Raw genomic sequence first — 12,150 nt, forward strand, 5'->3', positions numbered from 1 at the left:
TTGAATGTTCTGTTTAAGGCAGCTGAGAAAGAAAAAAAAAATCAAACATGGAGAGTAGCTATTTTAGTGAGCTATGCTGAATATTTAGCTTGGGTAGCACATGCTTCAGAATTTCTTGTTGCAAAACCTACTTTGTATTTGATGTCATGTGGCTGCCTAGGCCATGTGTTCCAGAATGGCCTACCATCTTGAAATAAGATCTTGGAAGTACGGCAGCTCTGATGCTGTTGATGTGACCACTGTGTTTGCTCCCAGAGAACCACGATGGAGTTCTGGATTCAGGCCTTGAGTGGAGGATGATCAGGGCACATCCTGTGGTCCTTGGCAGGATGTGGTATCTAGTACCTATGACAAGAAAATACAAAAAGGGATTTCATAGTGTTGTGCCACATTATTGCATCAGGAAATGGAGAGCCTTTGACAAGGGATTCCTTCCAAGGCTATGTCTTGGCAAACAGAGGCCAAGTGGGTTAACCTACGGGGCATTATCTTCAAAAGCTCTCCTTAGGCTCCTTTGTGCAGTGAAGCCTAATAATTCACAGGAAGGACATGTACAATATTAACTACATGCCATCTGAAGACCGTTCAACAATAGCCAGTCTGAAGCAGCCAATCTTTCATGGTCTGGGAGCCAGAAACCAGAAAAAAAGTGTGGCAATAAAGGGCAATGGGTCTTAAAGTGCTCAATTTATTATGTCAAAGATTTTATGACCAAACATTGTGCTATTTGCTTGATCTTTGCTTTCTTCAACTCTTTTTAAAACATACCAGCAAGTATGTTCATTATTATATACAATAATTTGTATATATCTGCAAAATCCTACTCTTACAGCAAACTTACTGACAGTAGCTACCCAGAGGCAGAACTACCCAATGAAGCCATCTAGGATTAGTCTCCCCGTGACTGTTTCATGCTACCCTGCTACCCAGAAGGCTGAAGCTTGGCATATGAACACACACTGCTAACCAACCCCCAGCTGCTGCAGCCTCACCTCAAGTCCTGGTGATGCATGGACTCTATGTCTTTGCTTTCAAGTACATAAACAGGAAAAGGCTTCTTTTAGCAGTTCCCAGCTACTGTAAGCCATGGTTTCCAGTGCTTTCCAGTCTGAAAGAATTATCTCTATCTGCCCAGCCAAATACAAGTGCAGTGGGGAAGAGCTCTTGGTTTACAGATGGTTTTGTGCAAGGGTGAAGGGTATGATTTCCTCAGATTGTGCCTTTTGAAGGGTAAAAAACGGCCAAACCAGACAGGTTAGTCATAGGTGGTACCATGAGGAGGATGCACAATTTTTTTCCCATCACACTGGGTATGTGCCATCTGAGGAACGTGACTGAACAAGTTCCACATGTGGGCAAGAGTCACCAAAAACCCCCAAAGCCTCACAGAGTCATTAAGGCTGGAAAAGATCTCTTGGATCATTGAGTCAAACATGTTGCAATGGTTGAATTTGCAACTTTATTACCCACAGTTAGCAAAGCCAGCGTGAAGTCAGTGCTGCAAATGCAGTGGGCTATTATCAGGCCTTTTAAAAGCAGTTGCTGCCACATTTAGGTGTATCTCATAAATCTGGTTGGAATTTCCTCCCTTTCTACAAATGTCTATTTATAATGAGCAATGATGGACTTCTGTGTTCAGTAGCAAGGCCTTCAGGTCTGAAAAATCTGATGTGAAAGTCTGCAACTTTAATTTATTTTGCTCAAATTTGGTCTCAATTTCAAGAAAGAAAATTGTTAAGACAGTGATGACCACTCTACCTGCAAGGGCAGCCCTCACCTGGGAACATCTCCTGTGCCAATTTTCTGTCTTAAAGGACAAGCAGGTCACCCTTCAGCTCTGCGAAGTATCTTTGATCTTGTCTTTGGACTGCAGGCTGAACTCCAGGTTCAAGTTGCAGATAAAGCCATCAGAATGGTACTTAGCCTAGTGGAGCCCAAGCCAGACGGGACCTTTTAGCACAGCAGAAGTACAAATGTTAATAATAAGTCAGTGAATAGTTGAGAGATTTGCCCTAAAAGGAAATCTCCCAGCTCTATTCTTTCCAGCTATGTTGTTTCTGGGAGGTTGCTGTGCTGTTTTCCTACCAAAAAAAAAAGGCCCTTTTTTCTCCACAATGTGAGATGCCAAGTCTTGAGGTCCCACTGCCCTGAATAATTAAGAACAGAAAGTCCTTTCCTACAATGTGACTGAGACCTTGTGATCTGCTACGATGTTCTGATTTCTGATTCTGACTTTAAATGACCAGATTTTGAATTCAAGATGAGGCTGAATAAGTAGTTACTCATACATGCAACCTGATTTCATCAAATGGAGCTAGCTGAGCATGACTGCTTAGCTGCTGGCATAAAGAGCTCATGACCTGCCTGCAATGACGATATGGTCATTTTTAGCAGCAGTACATTTTCCTTCCTTTTCAGATTTAGGGCAAGTATGCTCCTGGACGCAGGAAAGAAACACAGTATCCGAGGTTCCATGTGAAAGAGAGGAACTGACTAACTGAACAAAAAGTGGGGTAAGAGTCCTCAGCTGAGCATGTCTAGTCCATGAATCAAGTTGTGTTATTACCTTTTGGTGTTTTTTTTAGCCAGTGTGCTAATCTCGTGATTCAAGTGGGTCTTAGGAGGCAGGAAAGGGCAGTCTGACCTCTTGTAGCCCCTGAGGGATGTCACAGTGATTTTTCCAAAGCAGAAGGTGTTTATTCCAGAGGACTGGAAAAATGCAAACTCCGGATTAGAGCTGCCATCCTTGAGCAACTACTATTGAATTGGTAACAGTTTTGCTTCAATAAGAGCTGGATGCAAACCAAAGATGGTCTCAGGGTCTGACCAGGGAGTCCTTACCTATAATTCTTCCTGTTGACAGTTGAAAAACTGGTTTTGTGGCTGTTTTCTTGCCTGTAGTTTTGCTGTTCATAGTTCTGTGTTTCAGCCCAGAAATGGTAACTTTTGCTAGCAGCTGAAATACCTCATCCGTTACCTCATTGGTTAAAGAGGTGTTAGATACTGATACTTAGTCAGTTAAAGAGCAATTCAGGACACTTTGGATTTCATATGAAGACAGATTTGTAGATGTTAAGCCTGTTGAATGAACTTACATTTGTGGACCTAATTTGATTACAGAAGTAAGTTATGAACAATCAAAAAGTATCGAAGGTAACATAAGCATTGTGCAGAACCCTGAGAGAGGCTGGGAGGTAACCTGACAGAGACAAAACTAGTAACAGAAGTGTCTGGGAATTACTTGGTATGGATCTCCCCTATTATCAAATTTCCCTGAGGCCTCACAACCACTAGAAATCTCTCTATCTATAGAAAAGCTTATGGACAGCTGCCAGTAGATGATGCCTGGAAATCAGGAATGAGACAGCTGGTGCCTGACCTTGCTCTACTTGATCCTGATTCGTAAAAAAAAGCTGGAAATCTCAGGGCTCCTATGACTCCAGTGGGAATCACCCTTTCCAGCCCTGTGGAACAGCCTCCTCAAGAAGATCTATAAGCCACAAGTGAAATTTTCCATGTCCCCTGGAGACTCCCCTCAGCCAGCCATTGAATCATACTCCCCAAAGGGAGTTTCAAAGATGTTCATTGGTGGTGATTGATTTTTTTTCCAAAACTGTCACCTAGAATAGACCATGGAATTGCAGCCTGAGAAAATCTAACAAACAACTATGCAACAGATCCAGAAAATTGCATAGGAAGACTTAAAACTCTTAGCTCAAGGATTTTCAGAGGTGCATTGATAATTAAAATAAACCTGGCACATTGACTAAAACTTGGAGGAAAAAGAGTGAGTTACATAAGAACTCCCCAAAGCTTTAATCCAGAGATAAGAACAAAACAAAACAAATGTTGACTCTTCTCTGTCTTCTTCGCCCACTCCTGCTTTGGCCTGCCCCTCAACCTAGAAAAAGTAGCTCAGAAAATTTTAACACTTCACACTAATTTCCAGAATTCCGGGGTCTCCCAGTAGAGGGAAGTATTGTTTCATTTCCTTTGGCTTTGAAAGGCTTTGCCAGGGGAAATAAGGCAAAAGTTAAGTACAGACAGATCAATAATATACAAAGAAGGAAATGGAAATGATCACTTAGACCTTAGTCTTGTAGGTACACACTTTCTTGCACACGCAGGAACTCAAAATAAATTCTTAAGAGCAGCAGGATTAGGCTCTAGATAATTTAATATGCATATGGAGGACACAGAAACTGTATCAAACAAAAGTCCTGCTAAAAGGACTAAAGCTAAAAGTGCAAATTAATTTTTTCCTGCTATTATCAGTGCTTTCCTGGATGACAGTCTGTAGCCTAAGCTTTTGCATTTTTCCTAACTGCTGTTATGTCTGTCAGCTCTAATTATCCAGGGGAAAGTGGAGATAAAATATCTGAGTCATACAGATACCACGGCTTCCCATGGCAGCTCTGAAAAAGCCAGCTTGAATTGCATGATACTGCCAGGTGAAATCATTCAGGGAGGGCTTCCCAATTATTGTGTGTTGTCCCGTGGGTACTGGAAACTAGCTAAGGTGGGATCAGGGTCATTGCTCCTGAACTCCTGGAGCAGGAAGCAGGAGGGAATCAGGCATGGAGCCTGTTCAGTGTACCAGCTCCTGGTGCCGTGCTCTGGGGCTTTGGACATGATGCTTCCAGCTGGATCAGTGGGAATAGAGCTGTACCCAAACCAAATAAAACGGATTTGTGTGCCTCAACCATACTTAAAATGTTAGGACCAGAGTAAAAACTCTGACAGTCATCCTTAATTATTCACATACTCCTCAGCTGATTTTCCCCTGTGCTGATTAACTCTCCTGCAGACCAAGATAGAAAGGGACAATTTGGAGAGCATGGGCTGGAGGCAGAATGGACATAGTCATCTTAGTCTGGGTTGAAAGTAAATTTGCCCATATGGACATGAACTATGTGGTATTGCATAGAGCCACGCTGCCTGAGTAGAGACAGATTGGTTCTTTCTGTCCTGTGAGGGTTTATCTGCAGAGGGATTAAATTGCTGTCTGGTGAGGGAGAGCTGATGGAACAGATCATGTTGCAGAGCCTTTCTGCTCCTCAGCATAATCATATCTTACTTAGCTTCACCTTTGCAGATGCTGGTATCAGTATGAGCTCCAGCACCGTGAGCTGCAGCACTGGCTTGGTGCCCTGGGTAATCATCAAAGGTTAAACTGCTCAGAGATCCCTTCCTCTTCTGCCTCATCTGCAGGTCTCTTAGGATCCCCTTCATTACCCTAGATGCACCTCATGAAAAGTCTCAGAGGTGACTGAGTGAATCCTCTTTCCTGTGGAACAAATGAGGTGATCCTTCTGTGGTTTTGAATAATTTCTCCCAGCATTTTAGGTTCTGTGATGAACTTAGCCTCGGTTCCTTAGCAGTTCAATGCTATTTGCAAAACTTCTTTTTCCAGCCAACACAGTGCTGTCATTTTCCTAATAAAGGCAAAGACAGCACTTTTGTGCACTTAAATATGATTTCTTTATGCTCTGTTATCTTACTACTCATGGCAGCAGTGATTAAAACTTTAAGGACTGAAACTTTGTACTTGTGGACCATCCCAACTACATTTTTTCCCTACCTATAAATATAATCTAAAATTGTTCTTACTTTTTCTTTTTTTCTTGAAATGAATGAGATAAAATCTGCCTTCCCCCTATAGAGTCAAGACAGATGAACCTTCTCTCCCCCAGTTCAAAAGTATATAAACCTAGGGACTGGCTCAGCATTTCCTCAGCTGTAATTGGGGAAAACACCTTTATCCCCCATCTAGAATCTATTGTGGGAAATTTGTCATTTTAAAGTCAGATTTATTTTTGCTTCCCCACTCCTGATGACTCTCTAATACCTCAGGAATCATGTGAAATCATTCTGCATGCAGCAGTTCATGGTGGCTTCCTCAAAACATGAGCCAAAGAGTTGGACAGACAGCACACCACTACTCTCTGCTTGCATAGAGTATAATGGTGGCATAGAGCAAATAGTGACTGCGTATGATCTGTCTCCATACTCGGCTCTTATTCAATCATTTTAAGAGTGATATTTTAAAAGACAGGAGTGGGTATGGCAGAAAATCCTCCTCAGCTTGTGAGTGGTAGTTGTGAGGATTAGTATGTCATGCTTTGTCGGAACTCAAGAACCTGTTGCACTCTTTACACAGGCGTGAGCAATAGGGAAACGGCAATTTAGAGATTATTCTAAAATACACATTTTTCTTGTACACGTTGTGGGTTACTGAGTGCAGAGTTATTTAACATTGCCAGAAATGTCAGAGAAATTTTATTTCCTCATACAGAACATCAAATGCAAGCAGAAGCAGTTTCGTTGGTTACAATAGACAGATTAACCAGAGAACAGGTATCAGTTGATTCCTTTTAGCATCAGTTTATAACCTGGAGTTTAAAGGATATCAGACAGCTGCCTTCAGTGACCCTACATATGATGACAGGTGAGCATGTGTTCACTGGAGAAAGGGCTTTAGCACATTGAAATAACACTTGTCTTCTGACATATTACTGCCCTTTGCTGGAAATGCTGTCCCATGGCAGAGCCACTGGAAGGGATGTGTGAGTGCTCATCCAGGGTTTCAGAGCACGATCTGCTTGCTGGGTTCAAGTTGCTCTGGCAAGCCCTGGAGAGGGTGCCTGGGCACTGCTGGGTGCAGTGCTGGGACAGGTGATCCCAATGGCCAGAAAGCAGCTGTGTCTGCTGTCACCAGGGTTGCTTCTCTTCCTTCTTCTGAAAATATTTAGTGTCTGATTACTAGCAGTTTATAAGTTTTTGCTAATGCTGAAAACTCTTGTCAGAGATATGTGGCTGCATGCTTTATCCAGGCAGAAGTGTCAGTAGAATTATCCACAGACACCAGTCAGGGCAAGTGTCTGGCTGTTTCTGATTCCTTTGACTAAAGGCTGTTGCTGGGTCTAGCATGGAAGCATGCCAGTGAGCAATGCCAATTAGGAAAGGGCATTTAACACGAAAAAAGATCTAATCAGTGTCTTGTAAACAAAGACATCTTGCCTTGTGTCAACAATACACTAGGCACATGGCTACAGCTTCCTCCAATTGTGTGACCTCCATGATATGCAACTTTGTCCAACAACGTTTAGAATAGCCATCCACATAAGCTGGTCTTAAAAATGACATTGTTTTAGGCTGAGGCTCATCAGTGTGATGACACACACTGTAAAAGAAAAGGCAAAATACAATCCCTTATATTGCATAAATCTCAGGAATGGATTCTCAATTTTTTTTTTTGCTGTTGGGTTTCACCCTCACCTTCCTTCTTTCTACTTATCATATGCAAGGATGTAACCATGGACAGATATGACAGAGGACAACTGCTAAACATTTTCTTAAAGATGGATCAAAATTTCACCTACTACTACTACTACTACTACTACTACTTTACACATTTTGTTTCTGACTGGGATTTACCTCATTGAGCTTAAAATCTATAAGAATTTTGGATGTAATTAAGCAGAATGCTTTAAAGGACATGTTGATATTATCACTAGATCAGTGGAAACTGAATCCAAATGTATTTCATATTCAACTCAACTCAGGTATGTGTGTGCAGGGTAAATGATAATATATGGTGATTTTAACCCACGTTAGAAATATTGCATGTGTGGTTCAGTATGTCACATGCTTGGCATACTACGTTTTGTGTTCATGGTTTCAATGAAAATCAGAAAACAGTGATACCCCAGAAGAAAGCCCAGCAGATTATGGTGTAATTGATATTTTATACAGAGGTGACAGACTCTATGAATAAACCACATGCTTAGTGTGTGCATAATTGTTTTTCATCATAAAATAATACATGTGGATTCTTAAAACAGAAGAAGGGTAATTATTTCAAGAATATGTTTTGGTTGCTATTTTGCTTGCTGCTTATCTTTGGGTGCATGTGAATCTTTCTACTTGCTTTTAATGGAACAACTTCTTGCCAGCCAGTGATAGACATACGTTGCATCAAGTCTGCATGTCTTAGCAGAGATTATCTAACTCTTCAGGACAAACAGTTAACTCCATATTTCCTAACTGCTGTGCATTGTCATAGGAAGATGATGTATCTTTATGAATGCTTTTGTTTTCCTTAGTTCTGGAGGGTTTCAGTCAGATGTTGAATTTCTCACAAACTATTTCCCATCACTTGTTTCAACCCCAAGTGACCAGTAATTCATACAATACATGGTGCGTTGGCCGCCTCCATCTCATGGGATTGTGTCTGCTCTCTCGCTGGCAACTGAAACTTTTCATGAAGACTTGAATGAATCCCTTGGGGATTCTGCAAATATATATTTGTGTAAGTGTTGCTATAGCAATGTGTGTTTGTGTATTATCTGTCACAGCTTGCAAGCCTCCCCAAAGCAGCAGCAATCATTCTGATGATGAATTCATTTGCACATCAGTGCTTTTCAGGTCATCTCCTTGCATGAGAATTGTCATGAAAAAGTATTTCCATGTTCAGGAATGAGATAAGTGAAACACATGGGTGTTACTTAAGCAGATGTTACAGAAAAGTTAATATTTCCCCACTTCCTCACCTTCTGCACTCCAACTGAAGGAGAGAGGTTTTGTATCTTTGTTCTGAAGCGGGAGTTTTTTTGAGTCCAACAGGGCAAAGGAGTTGCCTTTATTACTGATTGCTAGTTAAAGAACAGAAAATGCTGTGCCTGGCTCTATGGTGCCAGAAGGCAATGTTCAGAAAGCCTTGCAAGGCCTCTGCTCTTGGGATTTACACTTTATCTCTAGTACCCGCACACTGGCTTAGTTCATATTATTCAATGATGGTGAGGCAAATGGTTAATAGAAAAACCAAACATGGAATTGAAAAAAATATCCTTTGTCAGGGAAGTAGTCCAGTTTGACTGTAGGAGACTTTTCTAATTCTCAGTTCTAGTGAATTGCTTCATGCTGTTTGCAGTGACAACCAATCAAAATATTCTATCAGGCTGTACTAAGTACCTCAAAAAAACTTTTTCACATGTGCACACAGCTGTGAGGTCTTTCTCTGATTTGGCATTGCGTCTGAAGATGTTGACGGTGGCACTTAGTTGACTTAGTGTTTTAGCAAAACTTCCCTCTGTTGCATAAATAATCCACCCCTGGTAGTGGTTGTTCTTCAGAGTGGCTGGAGTACAGATTGAGGTGCTAACTGCATCTTCCCAATTTCTGAAGTTAAGGACTGATCCCTTTGCTGCTGGTGGCACAGTGTCTATGGGAAGGAAACCGTTTCAGTCCCATCCAGAGGACAATTGTGATGAATTTTTGTTTTATTTTACTGAAATACTGAACTTGTCTTTGTCTTTCTTTTGTACCTGAAGCCAGATAGACTATTCCCATTTAACCAAAATATAAATTAATGGCTTTGGCCATGTATATGTCTGTATGCAGGAAAATGAGTCATCCCAGACTAGTTTGCCTGAGTTACCCCACCAGGAATGTGTTAGTCTGAATGCAATACAATGTACTTCACATAGTACTGTGAGGTCTTGGGCACTGGAGACAATTTTGATTTCCCAATAGCTTCTAAGAGCACAGCTGCTTTAATTGCCAACTGTTTCAGCCACAAATGGTGCGAATGTTTGCCCAGCTTGCTATAGGTGAGGTTAGTAGGAATATTCAGTGTCTTGCAGACCCCTAATGGGCAGTATCAGGAACAACCACATTTCATGCAACAGCCTAGGGTTTGGCATCTGATTTCCTGGACAAAATAATGGGGAAATAATTTCCTGTTGAGCTTGTATCTGCTCAGTTACTCACAGATGTAAAAACAGGGGTAATTCATATGTTTGTTTTCTTTGAGGCTGGATTGTAAAAAGGGCTAATTGCCATTTTGCAGAAGGTTTATAAGCAGAACTTTAGAGTGTAAAAGAATTATTAACAGCAAAGGGGTAAATTAAGACAGCTCAGGCACCATCAGAAGATTTATATCAGCTCACTGCAGGTTCTAGATAGATGTAAGTTATATCACTCTATAGATGAAGGAGGGAAACAGGTGGCTGTTAACCCCTGAAACAGGGCTTTGAGAGTGTAAGTACAGCACCTATTTCTGTCCACTAGTGATATATTAGGCTGAAGTGCCTCTGACTGGTGAGGAGACATTACAACCCAAGGGGAGATCATCAAGTGACCCGTAGGAAACAGTAAATAAGGTGAGGTATATGAAAAGGTGACGGCCTCAACAGACCTCTGCTTCTTCCTGGTGAAGTTCAGGAATGTTTTGTGCCAAGCTCTCCAAGCAACTTTGCTTAGGATCAACCAAATTAAAGGTGGGGATTCAAAGGAGAAATGTCAATCCTAGTACAAGCACTTATATTAACCCATGCATGTGGAGTTTGTTGGGTTAGTCTGACTGTGTGGAAACTGGCTCAATTACTTGAGCTGCTAGACAGAAAGCTAAGCTCAGCCATCTTGGAAAGAAAGAATGGAAAGAGTTGGATAGTCTGTGGTAGAAAAGACAGAAGTTCCACCTAGGTCAGAGAGTGAAAAGGAGGGTGATGCTGATGGCACGCAGTCATTGCTTCCTGCAATCCGCAAGCTTCCCCCTGAGAAGAGGTACAGACCCGTCTTTTGGGGATAAACAGGTAATAATTTATGTGTAGATAACCTGGTACTGAGGGTAGGATAACTTTCCCAAGCCTCAGAAGCCGGAAGAGATGCGGGCTACATGTAACGCTGAATGAATGCTGTGGACACTTTCTATTTGAGTGTGTGTAACTTTGAAACATCCACTTCAAAGTGTCCTGGTGAGCTGCAGCCAAGGAAGCATCCTTTCATGTTTAGTTTTGCTTCTGCTGGGAGATTAACACCTTCTGTTTCACTGTTAGTAAGGTGACAGCATAAGGTCACTTTCCCTTTTTATGTAGCAGAACTAAGATATCATCTTGATTTCTAAATTATTTATCATTATGCAATGCTTTGGGTTTAGAACTTGGTTCAGCTTGGTGGGCAAGAGGATTAGGCTCCGCAGGCCATAATTTCTGTCAGTGCTAATGCTCTGCCGTTGAAGGCAGCAGCTCTGCAGCACAGTGAATGCCCCCATTGCCTCTTTGTCCAGAGGGTATTGAGGTATCTCTGATGTGTCCTGCATAGCTGGAAACATTTCTTACACTCTGTAATGCTTGTGAACCAGCTAGCACATCCAGTTTTTTTCCTTTGACCTAACTAAATGTTAGAAATGAACAGCTGGAGCCAAGGTTGTTGGCTTTAAGCTCTAGCCTAACACTATCTAATCCAGGTGTGGAATAGGAGGCTACCTGATATCCCTTTCAGCTTCATATATCACATACTCTTAGGAACTTAAAACAGTTTTAACACCTAGATTCAGAACAAGGTTTTAAGTGTTTTCAGGAAGAGATGATTTAATTAACTAAAACCAAGTTGTTTTTTTTTTTTTTTTCTTTTTTTTTTTTTTTTTTTTTTTTTTTTTTTTTTTTTTTTTTTTTTTTTTTTTTTTCCCCAGGATGTTACTAGACAACACAATATGCCATGGAAATATTGACAGTCTTGCCACTACAGCACCAAGGCCATGCTCCACAGAAGGAAGCTCTGTGACCCTGATCTCACCCTGGAGACCCTCAGCCAAAGCACTGTGGCTGTCCATGCCGGGTGTGAGTGGGCTGGCTCTTGCCCACTGCCAGGAAAGGTGGAGGCCAAGGACTGTGAGGTCCCCTGGAGCCCACAGCACTTCGCCAGGCTGGTTAATGGAAAACAGACGGGGCTCTCCTAGAATTTTGTTGCAATTGTACAATTTCAGTAAAACCTCCGTTGAAGTTTAAAGTCAAATGAATGAAAATATTCCATCTATAGCAGCACTTTTACCTCTTAGTGAGCAATTACTGACTAGTTTTATTTGCTATTATGTCAGCCACTGAGAACCAGCACGATTTAATGAAAATGAACACCAGACCCAGCTACTCTGACTTACCTAGGCCTGGTGTCCTTCTTTAAGATAGATGCTATTAAATAGAGTCTTTGATTATTTATGGATTAGAGATGGTTTTGCCTTCTAACAAATGTCCCATTTTCCGCCCCTTACTAAATCCAGAGCTGAAATATTCATTGCTTCTGTTTCTGTTTTGTTTCTATATCACTCTGGCATTCTTGACACGTCCATTTAATAACACACCTCTATGGCCA

Source organism: Chamaea fasciata, unplaced genomic scaffold, assembly GCF_029207755.1.
Source record: "Chamaea fasciata isolate MVZ Bird 193981 ecotype frontalis unplaced genomic scaffold, bChaFas1.0.hap1 SCAF_5, whole genome shotgun sequence".
Lineage (NCBI taxonomy): Eukaryota > Metazoa > Chordata > Aves > Passeriformes > Sylviidae > Chamaea > Chamaea fasciata.